Source organism: Sebastes umbrosus, chromosome 13, assembly GCF_015220745.1.
Source record: "Sebastes umbrosus isolate fSebUmb1 chromosome 13, fSebUmb1.pri, whole genome shotgun sequence".
NCBI classification, from domain to species: domain Eukaryota; kingdom Metazoa; phylum Chordata; class Actinopteri; order Perciformes; family Sebastidae; genus Sebastes; species Sebastes umbrosus.
Genome location: NC_051281.1, coordinates 30,046,951 through 30,073,459, shown reverse-complemented (window position 1 = coordinate 30,073,459; position 26,509 = coordinate 30,046,951). Strand labels below are relative to the sequence as shown.

At 41.3% G+C, this 26,509-nt stretch overlaps 1 protein-coding gene and 2 long non-coding RNA genes across 4 annotated transcripts in view; 2 read left to right on the top strand and 1 right to left on the bottom strand.

Moving 5' to 3' along the window:
• The window catches only part of hdac4 (histone deacetylase 4), a 212,618-nt gene that overhangs the window by 86,225 nt on the left and 99,884 nt on the right, over positions 1 to 26,509 (top strand). The gene's annotated exons all lie outside the window — the stretch shown is intronic.
• LOC119499880 lies at positions 1,131 to 17,902 on the top strand. The gene is made up of 3 exons (XR_005209469.1): positions 1,131 to 1,142; positions 5,737 to 5,742; positions 17,683 to 17,902. It is a non-coding gene; the product is annotated as an uncharacterized LOC119499880 (long non-coding RNA).
• On the bottom strand, positions 17,675 to 26,467 carry LOC119499888. The gene is made up of 2 exons (XR_005209477.1): positions 26,030 to 26,467; positions 17,675 to 18,009 (listed from the first exon to the last, which is right to left on the bottom strand). It is a non-coding gene; the product is annotated as an uncharacterized LOC119499888 (long non-coding RNA).

Below are 26,509 nucleotides of genomic sequence, written 5' to 3'. Positions count from 1 at the left end.
TGCATCACGGGTGATTACAGAACATCAATGCTCAATTGGGGATTTGGGTGATATCGTGGTCGCCTTAGCTGGCTAATGTACGGCTCAAGAATACACTCCGTCAGTGTCTGTTTATGAGGAAACTTATCATTTACTCCCCAGCATGTAATCATTTCCACCAGCTGACGGCGCACATTGTTTTTAGTACACGGCAATGTATTATTCAGTGGACCAACTCCTTTTTAGAATTCGCACCGCACATGCCAGCGCACACGTGCGCGTACGAGAAAGTGCACGTGAAACGAGACATTTTGGTGGAACTTCACGCTCTTGTTGACAGGAACGTGGGATGATCACGCCACATCAGCATGTCATCAACCCACAAGCGGTATGTTTGTCCCATGTGGCGGGAGGAAATGCTGATGCAGCAGTGATGTCACTGACACGGTTGCCAGGAGCCGGAGCCTTAGCCTGATAATAGCATGTTTCGTCGCTGTGCAGCAGTGACACACGTAACTGCATAAACACACAGAAAGATGTATACACACGCAACATAACAAACACAACATGCTGGACGTGTTGAATGAAACGGGCTCTATCTGATTTGTTTCATTAAAATGGAGTCATTTAATGACACTTTCTCTTTCTAGGGTTTAATTTTTTAGGTCAGCTTTTTCTGAAATGGAGAGAAAAAGGCTGATTACTTGAATTGATGACTATGTTTTTGTGGGGAAAAAAATAGATCATTGTTTTTAGACTGGGTTCATACTACTACTATTACTAATAATACTTATTAACAACCTTAAATTCCTCTCTAAAGCTATGAAGCAAAGATAGCACAGCATTGTCCTGCCGGGTAGGCATTTAACTTTTAAGCAAAAGAATGCATGTACACGCACACACTCATCCACTCGGGTTGAATGCGGGTTAGTTACCTGCCTTTGGTGATTAGGCATCTCTAATAAGGATAAATATTAGGGCTGTCAATCGATTAGAATATTTAATCGCGACTAATCGTATGATTGTTCGTAGTTAATCGCGATTAATCGCACATTTTGGATCTGTTCGAAATGTACCTAAAGGGAGATTTGTCAAGTATTTAATACTCTTATCAACATGGGAGTGGGAAAATATGTTTGCTTTATGCAAATGTATGTATATATGTATTATTGTAAATCAATTAACAACACAAAACAATGACGGATATTGTCCAGAAACCCTCACAGGTACTACATTTAGCATAAAACAATATGCTCAAATCATAACATGTCAAACTGCAGCCCAACAGGCAACAACAGCTGTCAGTGTGTCAGTGTGCTGACTTGACTATGACTTGCCCCAAACTGCATGTGATTATCATAAAGTGGGCATGTCTGTAAAGGGGAGACTCGTGGGTACCCATAGAACCCATTTACATTCACACATCTGGAGGTCAGAGGTCAAGGGACCCCTTTGAACATGGACATGGCAGTTTTTCCTCACCAAAATTTAGCACGAGTTTGGAGCGTTATTTAACCTCCTTCCCGACATGTGGGTATGACATGGTTAGTACCGATGGATTTCTTAAGTTTTTTGTAGTTTCATGTGATGCCAGTATCTTCACTCTAGCTTTAAAAATGAGCCCTAAATATTGCAAGTTGCGTTCAATGCGTTAAAGGAATTAGTGGCATTAAAATGTATTTGCGTTATTATGGCGTAGATAAAGTGTCAGAGCTTCACTGCAGCCTGGATTCTCTGTGGCATGAATGGGACCAATGTGGGTTGAACACACGTCCAGTAGACCCTTGTCATACGAACATCTCCTGTATGAACGGGTTATTACATGTGAATGCAACTGGCTTTTCAGAAACACATTTACTAATCACGTTAATTCATATTGAGTCAAATACTGTATTAGGACTGGTCGTTCAAAGTTAGTGACCTTCTTTTTTACCGTCGTGTAGATGTGGCTTCTGAATGGATTTCATCAGTTGTTTCTCTGTTTTAGTAAATTACATAATGAGCAATAGTTAACTAATGATCAACGTTTTAAATTCATTCTAAGACTTCGTCCACTGCCCTCTGTTGATTAAATGCCAACATCATTTAAATAATTCCAACCATATGGACAAATTGCATTGCATGTTTTTTTCAAGTTGCACTTTTAAATGCTGAGAAACTGCAGACATACATTTCAATGTATAGCCAAAGCCAGGGCGTCTAGGTTTGACTTCAGTGTGTCAGATGCTAAGTTCAACTCAACGGTCTATATACCTCCACAGTGAAATCATCGGTTTGAACTGTTTAATCAAATTAGACTTTAAAAATTCCGAGTTTGGTACAACCCTAATAATAACTAAGTGTTTAAATGCCTGCCAAAAAAAGGACAACAGCATTTTATTGGAATAAGAACAGTACAATTCTCTATTAACACATTCATGAGATGTGTTAGAATTAATTAACTGGGTGCCAAGAGCAACAGTAACACTTCCTGTGTGTGTGTGAGAGTGTGTTTGTCCTATGCTGTGAAGTCCATTTCAACACAGAACTTAATGAGACGGCAACAGTCGGCGCTGGTAACCTTAAAGGAATACTTCACCCTTAAAATGAATGGGAATGTAGATCACATACTCACCCCTTGTTACCTTAAATTCATGAAGAGAACTTGTCGCACGCCTCCACGACGAACGGAGAATCCAAGAACGGAGTAAATCCTCGATGAATCGAAGTAAGCGGAAGACAAGTTTAACAACAGCAAAACTACATCAAAACATCCGTTTACAAACTCTCACACAACTTGTGCAGTAGAACCCCGGTCTCATTTATCCAGTCGTGCTCACTACTTCAAACACATTCATCATTTTTGCCAAAATCCTTCTATTTAAAACACTACCGCCTAGAACTGCAGCAAGTAATCAGTTAGTTGTCAACTATTCAATTACTTGCCAATGATTTTGATAATCGATTAATGGGTTTGAGGCATTATTAAGAAAAAAAAATTTAAAATTCTGATTCCAGCTTCTTGAATGTGAATATTTTCTGGTTTCTTTCCTCCTCTATGACAGCAAACTGAACATCTCTGAGTTGTGGACAAAACGGGACATTTGAGGACGTCACTGATCGACATTTTTCACCATTTTCCTTATATTTTATAGACCGAACAACTGGTCGATTAATCGAGAAAATAATCCAAAGATTAAGCGGATATTTGTCAACTATTAACTTATTCGGCAACTATTTTGATGAAAATCGATTAATGGGTTTGAGTAATTTTTGAAAATTCTCTGATTCCAGCTTCTTAAATTTGAATATTTTTCTGGTTTCTTTCCTCCTCTATGACAGTAAACTGAATATCTTTGAGTTGTGGACAAAACAAGTCATCTTGGGCTTTGGGAAACACTGATTGACATTTTTTCACAATTTTCTGACATTTTATAGAGCAACTAGCTAATGGATTAATCTGGAAAATAATCAAAAGATTAATCGACAATGAAAATAATCAATTCCTGCAGCCCTTTCGTCACTACCGTCGACGGTATAGTGGCAGAAGTGTTTTAAATAGTGCGATTTTTATGCAAAAATGCATGTGTTTGGGAAGTAGTGAGCATTCAGTACAACTGGATGAATGAGAATTGGATTATACTGCACGAATTGTTCGGAATGCACCGATAACGGATCGGATATCGGGCCGATACTGACTCAAATAGCTGGATCGGATATCGGTGACAATGGAGCCGATCTGTTAAATTAAATTCTATGTTTATATACATTATATACTGTAATTTTAATTCCTGTTAAAGTTTTGACAAATTTGATGCTGCATTAAAAAGGTTTACACTTGAATTGTAATTCCTGTAAATTTTGAAGATCATTTTTTTGCCAAGTCGCTGGTGTACAATTTATTATTTTAATAATAAATAATAATTCACTAAATTTATATCTATGTAATTATTTGTTACCTTTTGTTTTACAAAGTTAGGAAAACAATGTTTAAGTCAAGCCTGATGTTGTCTTACACATAAAAGAATGATCCCAGTCACTTCCACACAGTGAGGCATACAGCGTATTAATGAAACACTGGTATCACATCGGTACTCGGTATTGGCCGATACCCGAAGCGCAGGTATCGTCATCGGGACTGAAAAAGTTGCATGATGTACGAATTGTGGTAGAGTTTGTACGGATGATTTTGCTATTATTAAACGCGGCCCCCTGTTTCCTTCAATTCATGAAGACTTTTCTCCGTTTTCGGGTTCTCCGTTTGCCGTAGAGGGATGCGAAAAAAATAAAGTTATCTTCAAGAATTCATGGCGACACAGGGTAAGAAATTGATATACAAATGTATATTTTGTGGGTGAAGCATTCCTTTAAAGGTCCCATATTGTAAAAAGTGACATTTTCATGTCTTTTATATTATAAAACAGGTTTAAGCTCTATATAAATACTGTGAAAGTATCGAAACGCTTAATCCACAGAGAAATACACACAGCCCGTATTCAGAAACTGAGCATTTGAAACAAGCTGTCAGGATTTCTGTCCATTTGTGATGTCACAAATCTACAATATTTAGACCATTTCACAGTTTTAAACATAAACCTTCTAAATGTGTCCCAGTGTATTTCCCGTTGCAGTGTATGTGAATGACATCAGCTGACAGGAAGTAAACATGGACCCAATCTGTTGCCTAGCAATGCAATTCCGTTGCAATTCCATTGAAATGCACTAAAACGGAGCGTTTCAGACAGAGGGTGAATACAGGTATATTCAAGCAGACAGCATGAGGAAAATAAAGTTTTTTTTAAACATTAAAGCATGTAAACATGTTCACTTAGAAACCCAAAATACAAATATGAACCTGAAAATGAGCATGATATGTCCCCTTTAAAGTCACCACCAGTCAGCGTGTATGTGTGTGTTTTGTACATGTTAGCTACAGATAAGTTTGGGATCAGGACGAGCTGATCAATCACAGTGAATATGAAAATGAGGAAGAGAGAGGTGGAGGATGATGATGATGGAGATGGAGACAGCTTTGGGCGCATATTAAGCAGGATGAGTAAATTGTGCACAGGAGGAGGTACTGTAAGAGGAACAGAAGGCAGCACCTTTCAGAGTCACTTCCACACTTCGATGTGAATGTGGGATTGAGCATCTGTTTGTATCTGTGAATACACACATGACATTGGGAGAGGGAGAAGGAATGAAAGACGAGACAAACATGTACTGATGTAGTGTGTGTGTGTGTGTGTGTGTGTGTGTGTGTGTGTGTGCGTGTGCGTGTGCGTGCGTGTGCGTGCGTGTGTGCGTGTGTGTGTGATTGCGTGCCATGTCTGTCCGTCCGTCCATCCCAGCACAAAGCCTAAACTAGGCTCTTTTCTCCCCAAGCCAAAACAGCTTTCTCCCACTCTGCACAAATTAGCAGCAGCCCACGCTCCACTCACACATAACTGTCAGAGCACAGACACTGCAGGGAGTGAGGAGGAGGAGGAGGGAGGGGAAGGTGAGAGAAGTGATGAGGAAGGAGGGAGGGGAGGGGAGGAGGAAGACAAATTGGGAGAAGAGGATGGGAAAATAGAGGAGAGCAGAAGTGACAGATAATGTAGAGCAGAAGTGGTTTTTGTCGCTCGCAGAAGGGCTTCGTTATGGCTCCTTTCATCGGAGCCCGGTGCGCACCGTTCTTCTGGAAAACGTGGCAGTTGTCTTTTTTAGTTTTTTTAGCCTTAACGCTTCGTGCACATGTCCACTTTCTGTCTGCACAGCTCCGATATTAAGGCTTAGCAGAATGTGAGGTGGCGAGCAAGTTGAGTAAGAAGAATGAAGAGCTGTTCACACAGGAAGTGGCTTGTTGGGCCGGCTTCTGTTTTCTGACTGAACAGCATATCTTTATTTAGAGTTGTCAATTATCTATGAGCACTTAAGAACCTGAGAGAGGGAGGTGTAGGTACAATGAATGGATGGTGATGGTGATGGTGATGGTGATGGTGGTGGTGGGGGATGGAGACGGTGAAAGAGAGAGACATGGGAGGAGAACAGCAATTTGAGGAGAAGAGGGCCTGGATAAGTAGAAGAAGAGGGATGAGGAAAGGCACATTATGCAAATACCAGCAGACTCATTACCATTTCAAAACTCTGGAAAGGAAGTCACAAAAAGTGGAGAGAAACATATTTTTGGACTAAACGCCGAATTCATTCTCACTCTCTGCATCTCCATTTCTCTAACTGGAGTCTTTTTCTCTCACTCCTCCACCCCTCGCTCTCTCTCTCTCTCTCTCTCTCTCTCTCTCTCTCTCTCTCTCTCTCTCTCTCTTTCTCTCTTGCACTCGACTCCAGTCTCCTCTCTCATTTCTCTGCATGTGATTTCTATTTCTGTGCCCACTTGGCCTCTGATTTTACATGTTCAGTCTGAATCTTAAGCGGGGCTTTACACTCGGTGGCCACTTTTGAGGCGCACCTTTCTAATACAGGGTATTTTACAGCTTTTTTTTTTGGTTGCACGGATTCAACAAGCGGCTGGAAACATTCCTCAGATATTCTGGTCCCGCGTTGACACGATAGCATCATGAATCATAGATTTATTGGGTGCACATTTTCATGCTGCGTGTCTCCCATTACACCACATTCAAAAGGTGCTCTGTTGGGTTGTGGAACCTCTTGGATGAGGATGTGAGCTTTGTGACACGGTGTGTTATCCTGCTGGAAGTAGACATTAGAAGACGGGTTGGTCTGAACAACTACTGAGCCTCTTGAACATGTCTACATGCTGGGACTGTCAATCGATTCAAATATTTTATTACGATTAATCGCATGATTGTCCATAGTTAATCATGATTAATCTCTAATTAATCACACATTTTCTTTATCTATTCAAAATCTACCTTAAAGGGAGATAAAGGGGAATAAAGGGAGATTTGTCAAGTCTTTAATACTCTTATGAACATGGGAGTGCGCAAATATGCCGCTTTATGCTTTGCAGATGTATGTATTTACTATTGGAAGTCAATTAACAACACAGATATTGTCCAGAAACCCTCACAGGTACTGCATTTAGCATAAAACAATATGCTCCAATCACAACATGGCAAACTGCAGCCCAACAGGCAACAACAGCTGTCAGTGTGTCAGTGTGCTGACTTGACTATGACTTGACCCAAACTGCATGTGATTATCATAAAATGCCAGTTTTTCCTTGCCAAAATTTAGCACAAGTTTGGAGCGTTATTGAACCTCCTTTGCCTATCAATGGATTCATTGGGGTTTTTCTAGTTTCATATGATACCAGTATCTTTATTATATCTTTAAAACCGAACCTGCTACGACCTCCTGTCTGTCTTTTAAGAGGTTACTCATAGGTTAGTCATAGTTTCCCGTTTGTAGCTTTCCAAGCAACAAGCGTCAGAGGAAGCAGCGTACGTATAGTGACGTATTGATATCATGACTCCGAGATCTTCATCTTGTAATTATAAAGTGTTTAACAGTCAACACCTTTTGAGATGATAGAACTGTGATGACACGCTCTGATGTAATCACTTCTATTTCCTCCTTGCTTCTGAATCTCCCTCTTATAAATTTGGTGAATGAAATGTACATTCTTTAGATAACTTATGGAATACAGGAAGAGAAGAGATTGGAAAGCAGTTGAAAGGGGACAGGATTAGTGTGGAGAAGCCAGAGATGGAGAGCAGGGTGTGTTCCAGAGGACACCCCGTCTGTAGGTCACCATGACTGCGCCGAGACACTTGTCTGCCAGCCAGACCCCCGCTGCCTCGCTCCCCGCTCACTGGAACATGGGGTTTTGCAGGCGGGTGCTTGACCTTAATCCTGACATTGTAAATCTGTGTGTTTGCTCTGTTAATGTAAAAGAACATATCCTACAGAAAGATTTTGGGAGTTCAACAACCTCATTTTCACCTGCTTGTCATCTGCTTCTCTTTTGTTTCACATTTCTGTACACAATCTCTCAAACCCCACTATTTCTGCTTTTGCTGCAGTTTGATGCTCATAATCTCATGGGAAAGAGAGACTTCCCCCAAGGAAAAGTAGTATCTGTGGTGAGTCAAAACATTAAGTTATTTTTAATCATAGTTCAGTTCAAATGTACTGATCTCCTACACAGATTCTGAGGCTTTGCCAGAAGAATATTATTCATTAAAGCTGCAGTTGGTAACTTTGAGCAAATCTGATTTAAAAAAAAAAAGAAAGTTATTTCTATAAAACGGTCCCTATATCCTGGCAGTAGTGCGTGAGACAGTTGATCCGTGAAAAAAAATCATGTTCCTCTGTGTCCTCCTGTGTTCCTCATTGACCCTTCGCTAAGTCCCGCCCCTCGAATGCAGACTGGCCAATCATAGTGTAGCATCGGCCAGCTTCGACCCCGGTCTGACAACTGTACGCTAGGGATGTGCTTCGTAGACAATTCAATCGTTTAAGATGTTCTTCATTTTCAGGCTTAAAAGAAATATTAAAAATGAATTAAAAATCTGAGCAGAACTCAGAGGAGCGCCTCGTCTCTTTAAGGAGAAAAGCTGGTCCACCTTAACAGCCCACCTTCAGAGAGTCTGAGCCGGAGTTACAGATACAGGAAGTTGGCTCGGGTCTGTGGAGTTGTAGCATTTATTCACCGACACATAAACTGTACAAACATTGCGCTGCTACGTTCACAGCTACAACGCCACCGACAACCCTGCACTCACCGCCAACACACACACACGGTCTGTCGGACACTCACCGGACGGGTGAAGTGGGGACTCAGTTGTCTGCATTGCACATTCACTGCAGCTGGTACACCGCTGCATGTGACGCGCTAATCTTGTCGGTTAATAATTGGTTTACGAGGGTTGGCGAGTTTCACGAGCAGTGTTTGACAGTTGCCCAGAGACTGATCGGCTCTGATTGGTTGTTTTCCTTCAGGCACGGTATAGAATCTTGCAAATTCCATTAGTAGCACCGGAGGACACAGAGGAACCTGATTTTCTATGATGACCTGTCTCATTCACTACTCTCAGGATATAGTGACCGTTCTATAAAAATAACTTTTTAGTTCAAAGTTACCGACCGCAGCTTTAACAATAACTTATTCCACTTTAAAGGTGCGACTAGTTCTCATATTCCAACATAGGTAAAATGAAACATCAATCACCACGACAGAATCACCAAATGATTTACCCTTCTCTCAGATGTAGTTTTAACCTTGTAGTGAATTTTAGTCCTACACCCCAACAATGACAGACACAATCAGCACCTGCTTGTCACTTTCCCTAATGGAAGACAACCTGTTTTGTATACACATGCTCACCAGGGAGCCCACACGGCCCTCAGGCCCTGGTGCCAGTTCCCCAGATGGGCCCCCAAATCCCCCTACCACCCCCACAAACTCCCTGACCTGGCATGGATTCCCCTGCCTGGTGCCAGTTTGGTGTAGGCAGGAGTCGGTGGGCAGCTGCCTCTTTTTCTGCTCAGCCACTATCAGGCTCATACACACACACACACACACGCACACACATACACACACACACTAATAACCACGTCAAAGTCATCGCCCAAGGGACGTTTACAAATGGTTTTCTTGAACTTCTGATGAACTGAAATGTGATCTCCCTATACTTTGCTTATCTCATCTCCTTGAATCTTTTTTTTTATTACTCTTTATATTTCACCAAAAAGTTTCAGAATGATTTACCTCCAATTGGAATAAAAATGAAAGCTGAATATCCCCACACGTACAGTGCACTGAAACAATGGGTTTAAGGCAAAATGTTAACCCTAAGAGACCCACATAGACCCATTTTTTCATTTTTAGGAGGGGATAGGGGACTTCAGGGGGAGATAGGAGGTCAACATTAGATGTCACATAGAAGTGGTGTACATCATCTGAAAGCTCGGAACCTGAAGATTAATTTGAGATGCAGCTCAGCGCTGTGTGTCAAGTTGTTCTAGTCATAAATCAGAAATAAACATGAATTGATTAATTAATTCATTAAAATAAATTGTTAAAGTGTATCAGGGTTTAGAGCATTATGATGGCGATCCCCATGCTCTCTTATGTCTTATTATGGGGTTCAAACCATTTCTTACACAGATTTGGTGCTAAATTTAATCTTTTTTTTTTTTTACCACTGGATAATTGATAAAAATAATCAATAATCCCTCCAAAATACCACATTAAGACACCAAGACCTTGATGAACACCATAGAAGAAGCCATGCTGTGATTGCTGTGACTTTTGACATTTGGAAATTTCTGCAATAATTGAATTTTTCAGTGATTGGGAGGCGAGCACTTCTGTTGTGTAAACTGCTCAGAAACCCCCTTATTGTCAATCTACCTAGGAAAGCCATCCATCCTCTGAATGCTCTAGGTCTCTAGTTTGATCCATCCATCCTCTGAATGCTCTAGGTCTCTAGTTTGATCCATCCGTCCTCTGAATGCTTTAGGTCTCTAGTCTGATCCATCCATCCTCTGAATGCTCTAGGTCTCTAGTCTGATCCATCCATCCTCTGAATGCTCTAGGTCTCTAGTTTGATCCATCCATCCTCTGAATGCTCTAGGTCTCTAGTCTGATCCATCCATCCTCTGAATGCTCTAGGTCTCTAGTTTGATCCATCCATCCTCTGAATGCTCTAGGTCACTAGTTTGTGGCTGTAAAAGTTCATGAGGCTGTGATTATCCTAGAGGTCACCACAGATCATTTTATACAGTGATGTCAAGTTTAATAATTCTTATGTCTCATATGAAATGTCTCCTATGGGGACTAACATCATCACACATGAATATAGTTGGGCTCATTGGATCCACAAGAGTCTCAGCTTTACAGTGATACCCAACGGTTGCAATTCCAAGACTGTTTAATGACCCGAGGATGCAGAAATATTCAAACACAACTCGGTACAACTGTATTTTATTAAAATGTGTCTTGTTTATAGGCTACATATCTACAGACTATCAGACTAGGCATGGGAAGTGCATTATTATCATGCTGTCGGAGATGTGTCGGTGTTTTTGTTCCGCTGCTTTGCACCGAGCTGACACCCGTGCTGGCGGCGCACCCCGGGGTGCACCCCGCAGGTACAATAACCTTTTATTTTGATGTTAATATAATGTACCCAAATTCACGAATATGTAGGATATTATTACAGACATTCATGTAATGTTATGTCACAGCGTCTGCTGTATTAGCCGTGTGTTTACTACGTGTTTATTTGCATATAGAGCGGGGAAGTGAGATCAGATCACAAGTGGCCATTGAAGACGCATGTGGAGACGCAATATAATGCCAGGTGTGAACAGACGTACATTAGGCTGTTCACTTGTGATCCGATCACTGAGGACGCATCCTAATACGCAGCCCGAAAGGGGGCTCTGTAATCCTCCAGACGTGTAACATCCCCCCACCATCCATTTCTAGCACCTGCGCTAATTGGTATGCATTGCTCCCGGGTTGTGACCCAGGTCGTATCTGTATTGTCCCGACCAGGGATTAACTCACGTTGAGTGGTTTGGTTTGAATTGACAAAAGAAGTGTTGAACATGCGGGTCAGATAAAACTGGTCCAAGCCTGGTCATTGGTATGAAAGAGGTATTATGCAATGCGAAAAACTGCATGGAATTAAGATAAAGTGGCAGAAGGGCGTGTCTGTAAAGGGGAGACTCGCGGGTACCCATAGAACCCATTTTCATACACATATCTGGAGGTCAGAGGTCAAAGGGGTCCCGTGGGTCTCAGAGGGTTAAATGTGTCAGAGAGCAGAGGTGAAATCTGGTTTGATGCTGAGAGAAAGATTGGAGTTATGAAGGGAATACATAACAGAGCACCAGTGCCTAATTATATCTACAGACATAGCCTGAGGTTGTGGCCTTCATGTCAGCCCCGTTAAAGACAGACATGCACACTCTTCACATTCGGGTCGAAGACGGTATGGCAGAGCGCTCAGAGCCAGACTTGTTTTTGTCTTCCAGCAGAACAGGCAATGCCTTAACCTACTTTGTCTGCATCAGTGCCATTATCCTGACAGCTATAGCAGGTTGGACTGTGTGTGTGTGTGAGAGAGGGAGAGAGAGAGAGAGAGAGAGAGTTTGTGTTTATGTGGATATTGTCGAGGGGAAAAAGATTTTACCATGTTACCATGTCATGAATTTTGCATACGGCCTGGTGTGTTTTGCTTTGTCGGCTGGCTGGCTCGGCTTTCCAAAGACCGAGACGTCTGGAGACTGAGCTCGTGTTTGAAAAGGATTGTCCATTTCTGCTCACAAAACAGTTGATGGACAAATAAAGAATAAAGGCAAATAAGGAATGTATATACTTTACAAGCAATGTTTTCATTAGTCTGAGTTTGTCTTTTTTTTATCCAACTATCAAACCTTTAGCTTTTGTTATCAGTCCAAGTAATCAGCATATATACAGTATCTCCCTTTGAGTCTGGTCACACATCTATTAGCTTGTCCTCAGGATATAGGTTTAACATACTGACTACTCTGTTTGTTTGTTTCATTCTATCTATCTATCTATCTATCTATCTATCTATCTATCTTTTAGAGATAGTAAAAAACCGAGACATAGTTTAATAAAGGACTTGGACAACAATGCTTCCCATAAACACCCATCAGTTATGCCAATATCAAGAGGATTCATTCATAATTCACTGTCAAAACTAACTTAACAAACTAAGAACATACGCTCATGTGATATGGCATAGAGTTTTCATAAGACAAGAAAGATAAACAGAAATTAAAGAGAAAATAAACAGAAATAATATAAAAAGAAAATCAAGCTACAATCATAATAATACATAAAATTAATATGAAGATAATAATAATAATAAACTTGTATGATAAAGGGATATATTGTTTGGACCCGTCTTATGTAGGCAGTCCATATGGAAAATATTGGTTGGTTAGAAGAAGTGATTGGATGATTGATGGAGACATGTTCAAAAAATGGAAAGGCAGAAAATATGCTGGACTAATATTTGGTTGCCAACCAACTGATAACATACAGCAACATGGTTGATTCAAGCGAATGTATTTGTACTATCCACTCCTACATACAACAGTTAATATGATAGCTTCCTCCATTTTGGACGCTCCGGGTCTCTCTCAGTTCCCTCAAAGGTCACCGCCGTCCAGCCGCTTTGCAATTGGTCAGGGCAAAATTAGCAAAATTGAACATAAATTGAAACACCTCAGCAAGTAAATCAACTGAATCCCTGAGATGTACACTTTGTAAATGTACTGTGTTTCTGTTTATGTACAGATGTAAACAGACAGACAGATGGATATTATGTCCGTTTGACTCCGCCGATGCTTTGCCCTTTTCACTTCCTCTTAAACTCCTTGCCTGTTAATGCAGAGGTCTGTTTTGTAAAGGCTTTTAAAAGCCCTAGTAGGACCATCTGAATCCAGAGCAGAGGAGTCCTCTGGAAGCCATCTATTATGGATGACCACTCCAGGGTTCAGACCTTTGCTTTGCGCTCGCAAAGGGTTTCGCTACCTTCTGGCTATCAGCACCACTGTGACCAGAGGTCGGCCCTCCCATGTCCGGGAAGAGGAGTTCATTACAGCCAAGCCCTCAGCCCTAATGGTTACAGCATGGCCGTCAGTGATGGACTGCATTTTACCACAAACTCATGGAAGAGAAAGAAATAGACCATGGTTTGCTGTCTGCAATCGTTCAGTCGGACTAGATTTCTAAGTGGGGTGAACTTGCAAGACGTCATTGGGAAGAGACTTGTGCATTTGCGTAACTGGAAAAATAAGTTCAGGAATAGACTGCCTCCTCTTCAGTTGCCAATGAGCACAATAAACAAGCCTCCACAGGTAGATCATCAAACGCAGACCATTGCTTCATGGAAGAAATTGGATAAATGACAAAACCCACAGTATTTTCTCACAGTATGAATCCTTGATCTTTTTCTGTCATTACTTTTAATGAACTTTCGTTTTGATGCAGTGCTCCATTTATATCTGTAACGTACTGCACCGTCTTTACCTGCATGTCATAAATATACTGTACCTAGGAAAATACGGATATGGCCCATTTTAGGCAGATTGCTCTAATCTGCACTGGACATAAAGAGTTTGTGGGACCAGCTTTAGTGCACAGGGGGCATTCCTGTGACCCGTGTGATTTAAAGTGCACGGGGGAGCAGTGTGGGAAGCTGACATCTCTCATAAGTTCAGTTTAGCATGGCCGACAGCTAATGGCTCTCTGTCTGCTGCGAACTCGGCGCAGACTGGGAAGGGCATTACCATTGAGACGGAAGGAGAGGGCGTAAAATATGAATGAACGGAGCTCCTCCACTGCAGACACATCTCCTTCTCTTACCTTGTCTGGTTTTTAAGAAGCTGTTTTGATGTTAGCCTTGATGTTTTTTGAGGTCTGGGTTAGGAGCTGGTTCTTGTTACGGGTATTTTTGTAGCGCTTTTGTCACCTCAACTAGATCAGATTGGCAGCATGAGATCAATTTGATCTGAGGATTGTAATGGACTCTTTTGTTTGTGTGTGGGCACATTATGTGCACATGTACAGCAGAATTAAGCACCAAATAGTTTTTAGCCAGGCATCACATGAAAGGAGTATGTGTATTGCTGCTGAATCAGTGGATGACTTGGAAAACTTGTGTTTTCCCCTCGGTCTGGTTTCTTTTCACAAAGACAACAATTCAAGAGAACAAAAATGGATCACTAAAAAGCCATGTGAGAACATTTACTCTGCTCATTGGTTAGATATATCTGAGGTGGGAGTGAGAAAGTAAACGCAGGAAGAAGGTCCTGAAGAAAGTTCTATATGCATAAATAACATGAAGGCAACTGTTGATTTCACTCATCTGTATCCCAGTATGCAAAGCGCACCTGGCTGTACACCTCGCTGCGGGGTTTAGCTTGATCTAGGGGATGCAACGAGACAACTTTTTCATTCCCGATACCGATAGAGATACCTGGGCTTTGGGTATCGGATACCGAGTACCGATGCGATACCAGTATTTAATTAATAAGGAAGTGACCAGGATTATGCTTTTATGTGTAAGGCTTGACTTAAATAACAACTTTGTAAAACAAGAGGTGACAAATAAATACATTGATATACATTTACTGAATTGATATTTATCATTAAAATAATAAACCGTACACCAACAACTAGGTAAAAAATCTTCAAAATGAACAGGAATTACAATTTGAGTGGAAACCTTGTTAATGCAGCAGCAAATTGTTAAAAACTTAGACAGCAAATAAAATTCCAGTCTATAATGTATATGGTATATAAACAGAATTTAATTGAATAGATTGACCTCCATTGTCACCGATACCAGATCCAGCTATATGAGTCAGTATCGGCCCGGTATCCGATCCGGAGTTGGTGCATCCCTAGCTCGAACTTGGAGAGTTCGCCTCGCCGTCAGATCGAGGTCGGATCACGTTCAAACCTCAACCAACAAGACCATTTCCTCTAAAGGGTTTCGGTGCCGTTTAGGTCCACAGTATGACTACGACTGTGACTTCAGATCTGCTCAAACTAATCCTGCCAAAGAGGAAAACAAATCAGAGTCTGATTCAACCTGACTAAACAACGTAGGTCTGAAAACGCTCACCTTAATCATGTTTGTTTGTGTGTGTGATTTCTTGTGCCATGACATGAGAAGAAATGGTTACTAAGGTGCGGATTATGTACTGCTTATATATAAGGATTGGCAACATGGTCTAAATCTTCTATCTACATATCTATATCATGATAGAGAGAGATACACGTATACTAAGATATAGTTGATTCTCTGGAAATTAAATTGAAAATCACTTTGTAGGCTTTTGTAGCCAATAAATCATGGTACTTCATCACAATTCTGTTAAATAACCGCCCTGGTTCCCTCGACAAAAAGCCAATGGGATTTTTCCATTGGGTTTTGGATTATTGCAGAAAATAAGCTCTGTGGCAAACAAACGTTTATGATACTTACACAATTTGTTACTTAAGATAATCTCCACAAGTGAACACCACTAAAGCTAACGGTAGGCTATAAATTAACTACACCACGGTCGCATGAGCGCGAGTATACACAACGAGGCTGTAACGGAGGACGAGTCGGCGTGATGACATTTAGTAGTCTCATTTAGCCTCTTGTTAGCAACCGCCTTTTTCAAGACTTATAGAAGCTTAAAAATTCACGAGTGGGGTATTTATTGATATATCGTAGAACAAAACGTTAAAATACCTTAGGCGTGTGTTAACCACAGACTTTTCAGGCATCTGACCATAAACCCTGTTGACTTCCAGACGAGGGAACCAGAAGTGCTAAACTTCTAACTCATCTCTAGGTTTTAGGACTCATTCCTGTAGCACTCTGTTATTGTCATAGAGCAGCCCTTCCCATTTATTTGCAACATTGCCAGCAATGTCCTAATACAGTTATTCCAAAGCAAAAGCTGACAAGTTGTCTTTTTTTGTTTTAATGGGTCACAAGCCAAAACACAGGCCTGACACAATCAGAGATGTTAACGTGATCGCTCCTTCTGTAGACACGGCATCGCAACATCTCTACAGGCTGACAGATAGTTTCACTGGATATCGTCGTATCTGACAACTCTACTTCTAAACAAAGAGTCTCCAGCCCGGTGGGTCAGCGGCTGGCTGTTCAGGATGTTATATTGTACTGTAGCTGCTTCACTACAGTTTATTGTCATTCAGCCAAAGCTCTGTGTGCGTGTGTGAGTGCGTGCGTGCGTGTGTGAGAGAGAGAAAGACAGACAACAACTCACAGTTTTATGACTGTAACATTGATTCCTATCACTCTCCCTGCCTCTTTTCATATAAATATGACGCACAATACAGCGTAGACCCACACAAACAAACACTGCAGACACTTCCTCATTTTAAATGTGCCTGGTCAAATGATATTTGGGAGTTGTTGTCAATGTTTTTTATCGGGCTATCTTACAAAAGCAATAACATATAACTTGTGTTCCTCTTTTAAGTGACAATAGAGAATTGAAAGAGTTCTGCCTGTTTAATATGAGTCTGCTCCACCTGTACTTTATTGTTTTATTGTTGACATATTTAAATGAATTGAGAGCATCTGTTCGCTACGCAAAAAACAGGCCAGTGACAGCTGAAAACACCGACAAGTGATAACACAGCCGATCGCCCTACTTGTGCTGATCTGTTAAGCCTTTTAAAATATTTTTTTAATAACCTCCAGTCTGTTGCTGTGCACCGGCTAACTAAGAGACGTGGCAAGAATATGCGAAGGAGAGAGTGCAAGATTTTGGCACCCAATAACACACTTTCTTTACACCTCAGCATTGTTTTATAGCAGTATTAAATGAAGACATAAGAGGGGAGTGAAGTGGTGGACTCTCACATTCTGTACCAGGATAGGTCTGTTCTGAAATTGTCATATTAGATGTGCACATGTATAAGTAAAATCATAATAACACACATACTGGATTTCTACAAAAGTCTGTATATGTAACTATTTAAAAAGATATATTTTTTTTGCGACTTAGTAGGCCACATTCTGTTTAAACTCAGCATTTGTGCACAGTTGCAGATCACGCTGCACTAATATTATTAGTATTATACTATTTGTAGAATTAGATTCAAGTGGTGGCTGCGTAGGATTGTTTTTAGGGCTGACCCGAATGCTTCGAAGCTTCGACCGTTACCATGGTAATCAACCTCCAAATCAGTATTCGAATGCTTTCTTTTTTGTTTTTCTTTTTGTGTTTTTTATATATAAGTATGCAATAATAATGTATAAATCCCAAAATAGCCCATGAGATTAGGAATGATCCCACAGCATTATTCATTATATTCAACATTTAAGTGGGTAGTTGTGGAGCAAATATGATTTATATCCTGACAGCAGTGCATGAAACAGGTAATCTGAAAGAAATCATGTGCCTCTGTGTACTCTGGGTGTCCTCTGGGTGTCCTCCGGGTGTCCTCCGGGTGTCCTCCGGGTGTCCTCCGGGTGTCCTCCGGGTGCTCCTAATGGCATCTGCAAGATTTCCCAGACTGGAGGAAAACAACCAATCCGAGCTGATCTGGAGTCTGCCGTCCAGCTTCTGTATATGAGAGCCACGAGTCAATCACTCGGGAACTCCGAAAAAACGATCAAACTAGGCAGCGCTGATCAAATATGAATCAATATTCTGTTACTGTAATGCCTATTTCTCTCCTTAAATGTTCTCAGAAACATCTTGTAGTGTACTGTTTAGCTGTAAAATGAGAAAGTTTGTGACCCAGCAGCCATGTTGAGATCTGCTGATGAAATACCAAGCACCGCCCAGCAGTCGGAGCACAGCCAATAGGAACGCTCTCTCTCTCTCTGAAATGACCTGCGATTGGTCAAAGTCTCCTGTCACGGGCTAGATGTTTTAAACCCTGAAAACAGAGCCATGAGGAGGAGCAGAAGTCTAGTTTTCTCTCAGAACACTTGAATTACAATATGATGAAAGGTTGTTGGGTTTTTTTTGCCCAATGATGCCAAAACCGTGTTGCCTGTAGTTATCCTCAGACTGATATCATTGTGTGTAGAGATGCGTGTGTGTACAGTAGTGCGGCAGCAGCACCGTATACCGCGCACTGAAACAGAGGAGATGGAGACAGAAGAACAGGTCAGCCTGCTGCGACGCGCCGCACTGCGAAGCTTCGAATACCTTCGAATATTCCTCATTGAGGCTTTTAAGCACAAAAAATGGTATTCGGGACAGCCATAGTTGGTTCCGACTTGTGTGGTCCAAACATTTTCAATAAACTGACGTGATATATTAATTGAAGAAAGTCGATGACAGACTAATTTCATACACTGAATCACTTTATTCAAATTGAGGATTTTTTATTTTTGAGGATTTGTAATTTTTCTTTTATAGAAAATAGTCTGGGAACCGCTGACCTAAATGTGTTTTTATTTCACAATTAAGGTATTGGAACAGGATTATTTTAGTAAGCACAATGATAAATATGATATAAATTTCAGATTTAGTATCTGTATAATGAGAGTCCCAGAGATACTAATGAATGTGACGGGAGGCAGAGAGAGAGAGAGAGAGAGAGAGAGAGAGATGTAAAGGGGGGGTTGCAGAGAGAATGAGAGTGTGTATTATAAATAACCTAAATCAATAATAAACGACACAGTATCTCCCATATTTGGAGTCGAGTCTGGGGTTCTCAGGGGAGATGGATGAAAAAAGCCAACCCTCCTCCCACCACCCCCACTGTCACTGTTGAGAGGGAGGGGGGGGGGGGGGACACACACACGAGCATAAGAGGATACAAAAATAAGAGTTGCTATCCCCCCCACCCCCACCCCCCCTCTCCTGAGCATGAGCCAGCTTGTGGTTATGGTTTGCATGCATGCTTGTGTGTGTGTGTGTGTGTGTGTGTGTGTGTGTGTGTGTGTGTGTGTGTGTGTGTGTGTGTGTGTGTGTGTGTGTGTGTGTGTGTGTGTGTGTGTGCGCACATGTGTGTACATTACGAGGTGGACGCCGTCCATTACTTATTCATCAGTCCTGTCTGCCTGGCTGCCACACTGTGTATTTCAGCATGCCTCGCAATCATTATGCCACATGCATTATTTAACGCACACGCGCACGCTGACTCTGATGCAGATAGCTACACAAGCTATTTATCTGGGATATGCTCACTTATCGCCCTGTCTGGTTCTCTCACTTGCTGTTGCAAATAACCGCACAAGCCCTCTTCCACATAGGCATGCATCGCCTCATCTTTATATCTCACACCTCCCCGTACACACACCGTTTCATACACTTTCATTCATACATGTTGTTTTCGTATATACGCGCACACACGCCCGAATCATTAAGGCCCCTTAAGTGCTCCATGTCCTGGCACGTGGTTCTGCGTATTGTGTAAAAACGCAGACATGTGATGGTCGTCGTGTCGTGCACGTGGACAGGTGATAAAATGAATCCTTCACAGTTCCGTCGATGTGGATGTGATTATTGGGCTTTGATTTGACTCGTTGGCTGTAGGAGAGCAGATCAGTCTCTGATTGGCTGTTCTGGTCTGAAGGATGCATCACAGCTCTCAGGCTTGACTACCATCAAACAAAGCAAAATACATCAGGTATGGATTGTGCACAGTATACAGTATCGCTTTTCAGTGTCAATACAGGATCTTTTGGCAGCAGGTTATGTGCACAAAGATTTAGATTCTAGTCACAAAAAGACAAAAATTAACTGCAGCAAAAAGCATCGGCTAACGAAACCACTACACAACATGGACAAGTTTTAACCATTCATTACAGAGTACTATATTAGGGCTTTCAAAGTTAACCCAATAATAATGCGTTAACGCAAATTAATTTTATCGCCAACAATTTCTTTAACGCATTAACACAACTTGCAATTGTTAAGATGCAGCCGGCTCAGTTTTAAAGCTAGAGTGAAGATACTGCTATCATATGAAACTAGATCTATAAATGAAGGAATCCACTGGCAATCTTTAGGTACCACATAATATTTGTGTGTCGTGAAAGAGGTTAAAAATGCTCCAAACTCACGCTTAATTTTGGTGAATAAAAACTGGAATAGCAATTTTCAAACTGGCATGTCCCTTGACCGCTGACCTCATATGTGAATGAAAATGGGTTCTATGGGTACCCACGAGTCTCCCCTTTACAGACATGCCCACTTTATAATAATCACATGCAGTTTGGGGCAAGTCATAGTCAAGTCAGCACACTGACAGCTGTTGTAGCCTGTTGGGCTGCAGTTTGTCATGTTATGTTTCGAGCATACTGTATGTTTTATGCTAAATGCAGTACCTGTGAGGGTTTCTGGATAATATCTGTCATTGTTTTGTGTTGTTAATTGATTTCCAATCATTAATATATACATACATTTGCATAAAGCAGCATATTTGTCCACTCCCATGTTGATAAAAGTATTAAATACTTGACAAATCTTCCTTTAAGGTACATTTTGAACAATGTGCGAGAAATTGCGATGGACTATGGACAATCGTGTTTTCTGTGAATTAAAGGGTAACTTCAGTGTTTTTCAACCTGAACCCTTTTCCCCCCATGTTTTTATGTCTGATTAATGGGGAGATCAATTCTGAAATTGTTCCAGTATTGAGGGATAATACTCTAACAAGCAGCTGTGAAATGAGCAAGAGAGCAGCATCAGTGTAACGTTAAGTTCACCAAAAGTGCTTGTTTTTTTCCACTGACGAGCTCAGATTGTTAATATAAGTGTCTGGCAACATTATGGAAAGGAACCTCTGTTTGTCATTGTGTCTAAGTCCCGCTCAAAGAGAAGTCTCGTTGAGAAATCTGAATATCCGTATACTATGGCTCAAATAAATACGGGCACCCATCAAATTCAAAGACTTCATCCACATTGCTGAAATCATCTAAACATTCAGCCATGACATTGAAAATCTTTCAGATAACACTAAGCTACGCATTCTGTACTCCAACACAACAAACTCTGCCCGGCTGGCACTTGCGTTTCCACCATGGAAGTATTCCACTAGTCCACCGTTGTCTTCCGGCAACGCGTCACCTGGTAAGATTTCAGAACGAGAATTCTCGTTGAGCGAGACTCTTTCTGTCTGTCTGTCAGAAAACTTAAAATAACAATCAGAGCCCGTCATGGCAAAAACAAGCACTTAAAAGTGGACCTTAATGACGGTGCCAACTTGCCCCAATAGGATTACATTGCAGCCTGTGAGAAGCTGCCATCCACAGCGTTCCTTCTCAATACTGGACCAAGTTCAGAAATCATATATAGTCAGATAATAGTCAGTTAGATTCTAATCCATGGGGAAATAGAAGGTTGAAGGTTGAAAAATACACAAGTTACCCTTTAAAGTGTACACTATATCGCACTAAATCACATTCATGCATTGCGTCGCCCACTTTACTTCGCCTAACTGTGATTGCTTGCGTAATATGCAGTTTATCTAAACAGCCTCCCTATGCACTGGTAGTCTTCAACACATTTTGTGGATTTGTTTTCTTCTCTGTTGTATGGCCAAAAACACATTTTCAAAAGCTGCCCACATGTGTCCCACTGTTCATTTTTGTTTGCCAAGCTGCCGGCTCACCGCCACTGATCTTTGACCATGTTACCCTCCATCTAACCTAATGTCCGTATGCATTGATTTTTCCTGCTAAGTTCATGTGGTGCTCTTCTGCTCAGTTTCAGCCTGGTCACTGCCCTCCCCCCGACGGTGATTCTCCCAGTTCTAAAAATGAACTGGTGTTTGCGTGCGCGTCTGTATGCCATTGTGGTTTTGGGCTTTTGCTGTTATCGGTGTCATGGCTGCATGAAGCTGAGGCTAAGCCTTTGACGTCAACGCCACACACCAAGCAGATAACGCAGAACGTTATCTCAGCCAGGTGTGTGGGTGTGTTGTCTGATCAAACAAAACTTGGCTTCCTGGATTCTACACTGAACTTCAAAAATAGCTCCTGCAAACACATACAGACACAGACCAGTCCACACGCACCTGCATACGCACATGGACACACACATTAGATAAGGCGATGTTTGCTAAAAGATCATGATTATGTGATTATTGTTGGGGTTTCGGAAGTAAAGAGATTTCTTAAACACCAATGTAAGGACCTCTGGGTGCATTGATATGTTTTTGATAATTATTTCTGTTCCATGTTATCAGTTAACTGGGTTTTTACTACATATGCTGGTGAGAGAGGCATCTGCAGTACACAAAAACAGAAACACTGACCGCATCTGGTTTAAAGCATGTTTACATTTTCTATGTTTTAAATTTAAATTCCCCCCCCCCCCCTCAAAAAAAAAGATTAATCTGTCGCCCATTCGGTTAGGTGCCAAAACTATTTGGTTAGGTTTAGGCCCCAAAACTATTTGGTTAGGTTTATGCGCCAAAACTATTTGGTTAGGATTAGGCGGCAAAACTATTTGGTTAGGATTAGGCGGCAAAACTATATGGTTAGGTTTATGCGCCAAAACTATTTGGTTAGGTTCATGCACCAAAACTATTTGGTTAGGTTTACGCCCCAGACTATTTAATTAGGTTTATCCACCAAACCTATTTGGTTAGGTTTATGCGCCAAAACTATTTGGTTAGGATTAGGCGGCAAAACTATATGGTTAGGTTTATGCGCCAAAACTATTTGGTTAGGTTTACGCCCTAGACTATTTAATTAGGTTTATCCACCAAACCTATTTGGTTAGGTTTATGCGCAAAAACTATTTGGTTAGGTTTATGCGCCAAAACTATTTGGTTAGTTTAATGCGCCAAAACCATTTGGTTAGGATTAGGCGCTAAAACCATTTGGATAGGATTAGGCGCCAAAACCATTTGGAAAGATTTATGCGCCAAAACTATTTGGATAGGTTTATGCGCCAAAACTATTTGGTTAGGTTTATGCACCAAAACTATTTGATTAGGTTTATGCACCAAAACTATTTGATTAGGTTTATGCACCAAAACTATTTGATTAGGTTCAGAAAAAGATTGTGTTTTGGGTTAAATAACTTTGTTCATCCTGGTAGTTATCTCAGGGGGTGTGTTGTTTAGTGAAGTGGGAGTGTCTTGTAGTAAAGTGGGCGTGCCGTGTAGCTGGCGAGACTGCAGGACATTTTCCCGTGACTGTATGGATGTGTACAGACTTGATAGACATCTCCTCCACCCTCCTGTTAGGTTTGTGTTACCTGGGTGGGTCAAATTACATTTAAATCATTTTTTTTAATTACACCTTAATCATTCTTATTAGTTCATACAGTTCGGTGACATCACATAATTCCCAGCATAGCTTCACCCATCTTCAACCCGAACAGAGGACTAATTAGTCAGACTAATCTAACTCAGCTCTTTGTAAAATATTCAGACATAAGTTGGTTAGAAATCTCTAAATATACGGGGATATACCTATTGCCCGATATTGGTTTAGAGCAATCAGATTGTTGCGTTGCACGTAGTTTTAGGGTATTGATCGGATCACATGGAAGTAAATGTGGCATCGATCCGTCCATGTCTACTTGTCTTGTGGTGTCCAGTGCTGTGCGTTTGATGCTTACGCCTTGTTCACACATATTCATTCTGAAGTGGCAGGCTGTTTTTTCACTCTCTTGAGCCGGTAGTTTTTGGGTTTGTTCAGTGTTGAGCATGTAATTTAAATATTCCAATGTGATCCTGTGGGTTTATTCTGACAATAGCTTGATAAAGTTTTATAGTGGAGTATAAGGAAGCTATTGATTGTCAGGATCAGTTTCACCTTCATTTTGTTGAGAGCCTCTAGCATAGTGGAGAGGAGTAGAAAACAACTTTCAAGCGCTATTGGTTGTCATTGGTTGACACGTTTTACTGCAGAGCGCCGTTTAAGTCTTCGCTGCCAACACAATCAAGTTCAGTTCACAACTGGCATCCTGTCACTTCTCAAGTCTTTGGGTCTGAACTGAGATTATAAAGTAGCCACTTTTGCAAATGAGGACTGGCCCATAATTAGGTCATTTTTATACAATTACACTCTCACCAAGTAAACAACTATTCATACCGCAGTAAGTCCCATCCTGCTCTCTTTGCATTTACTCCTATTGGCTGAGTATCACACTGCCCATTGATATGACAGCGAGGACATATGTCAGGTGTCGCCCCAGAGGAGCACTTGTCGTTAGTGGACTCTGATGCCACTCGATGGGCGAGTCCTTCAATCGCCCTAATTGCTCCTCATTATCATTCAATACAAACCCCATCCATCACTCATCTGCAACACATTTTTCAGGCGTCCATGTAGAAATGTGTATCTCTCCTCTGATTCAGTTTCTCTCTCTCTGTTTATTGTTCTCATTTTCTTTCTAAGAATGATTGATTGATTGATTTTCTTAAAGGGACTCTGTAAGAATCAGAAATTGCTTGTTAACAGTGACACCTGTGGCCATTAAGTCGCCTGTGTTCGCACTACCTACACGCACGACACCGAACGTGGTTGACAGGCATCATGTTGATTAACCTTAGCAACATTAGCCAGCTAAAACCACTATATCACCATATACTTCAGCTGCTTGGCAGTGATGTTAGCTCACAAAACAAAGGTCCCTCCATGAATCGATGTTGATCTTAGTGTTAACTTTTCCTGCTTCAGCCTCCCGACCGTGGTCAGAAGTCTCAGGAGAGACACCGGACATTCCCTTGATATTCTCAAAGCTAAACTAACTCTCTTTTCTCACGCACTCACCGCCGCTCTCTCTCTCTCATGCTTCACCACTCACTTCCCACCTGCACGTACTTTATTTTATATAAGAAATACTGAAGAAAATCTGTCATAGTATAAAGAACACGCCACCATATGCATAAAATCGGAGTAAAAAAAAGTTTACTTTTTATTGCAATCAGTTCTGCATTTGCATTTATCACAGTCTACTACTCTGAGAGGACACGTACACTGAGAGGGCGCTCTTTGCAAATGAAATAAAGTACTGACTGAGTTAATCTTCGCAAGTAAACTATTAATTCAAATTTGATACAGTGTTTTGGAGAATCGATACAATATCACAAAACATAATATTGCGTTATTCGATTTTTTTCAATATTTTCTTACACCCCTATTTCCAAGACGGGCTTCACTAGATATACTGTAACTTTGTTTTTTTGTGCTTCCGTTGAGTCTGAGTTGTGGTTGGGGCTCGTCGTTTGTTGGCGTTAGTGGACTCCATTTCTAACTGAACGTTAGCTATGGCTAAGGCACTTATGAGCGTGCACGACGTCACATTTGTTGGATTATCCCAGAAAATAGGCCCGGGTTCTTCCCATTAAAAGCAGTCTACAGGCTGATAGAGTAAACCCAGAAAGTTGTGGAAGGTGTCATTCTTTAGGTTAGGTTACATCCTGTTCACACATTGGCAATAAAAACATTTTTTTACCTGTAAAAAGTTACACACAGTCCCTTTTTAATATTTCGTTTTTTGCTTCAATGCAGCTCCTTAGATATTTATTTGAAGCGTCCTTCCCTCAAGCACGGCCTTCTTTTGGTAATACACCTAGCTCTTCAGAGGCACAGATTTGTAAATATCTGTTTTAAAAAGCCCTGGCAGAGCATCCAAGCAAAAATCACTAACATACGGTACTCACAAAGTATTGAGGTCGGACACCAAGCCGTAGCTGTAAGCAGCATCGACTGTGTGTGTGCAGTGGACAGAGACGCTGTGTCTTCAGTGGTTGTAAAGTGTTCCAGTTTGCAAGGCCAAGCAGCAGCAGCAGCAGCAGCAGCCATTATCATCAAGTCAACTTCACAACAACTGTCTGTTCTGTTGGGCTGCTGGTGTGTGGGAGGGTTTTACATGGAGACGATCCAGAAATGTGTGCGTGCAACAAGTACAACACGCATCGAGGAACATTGAGCCTTAAAAACAGAAAATGCAGGGGTGGTTCATAAAAGCACAGAGTTTGTCTAGTCAAATGAGAATGTGATCACAATCTGACGCCCTCTGCCTCTCTGCCGGTCTGTGAGTTACAGAGAGACTCCCATAAAATGCTCAACATGCCTGAGACTGCCCTCTGATGTCACTGAGAGAGGGAGAGAGAGAGAGAGAGAGAGAGTGGGAGGGGACC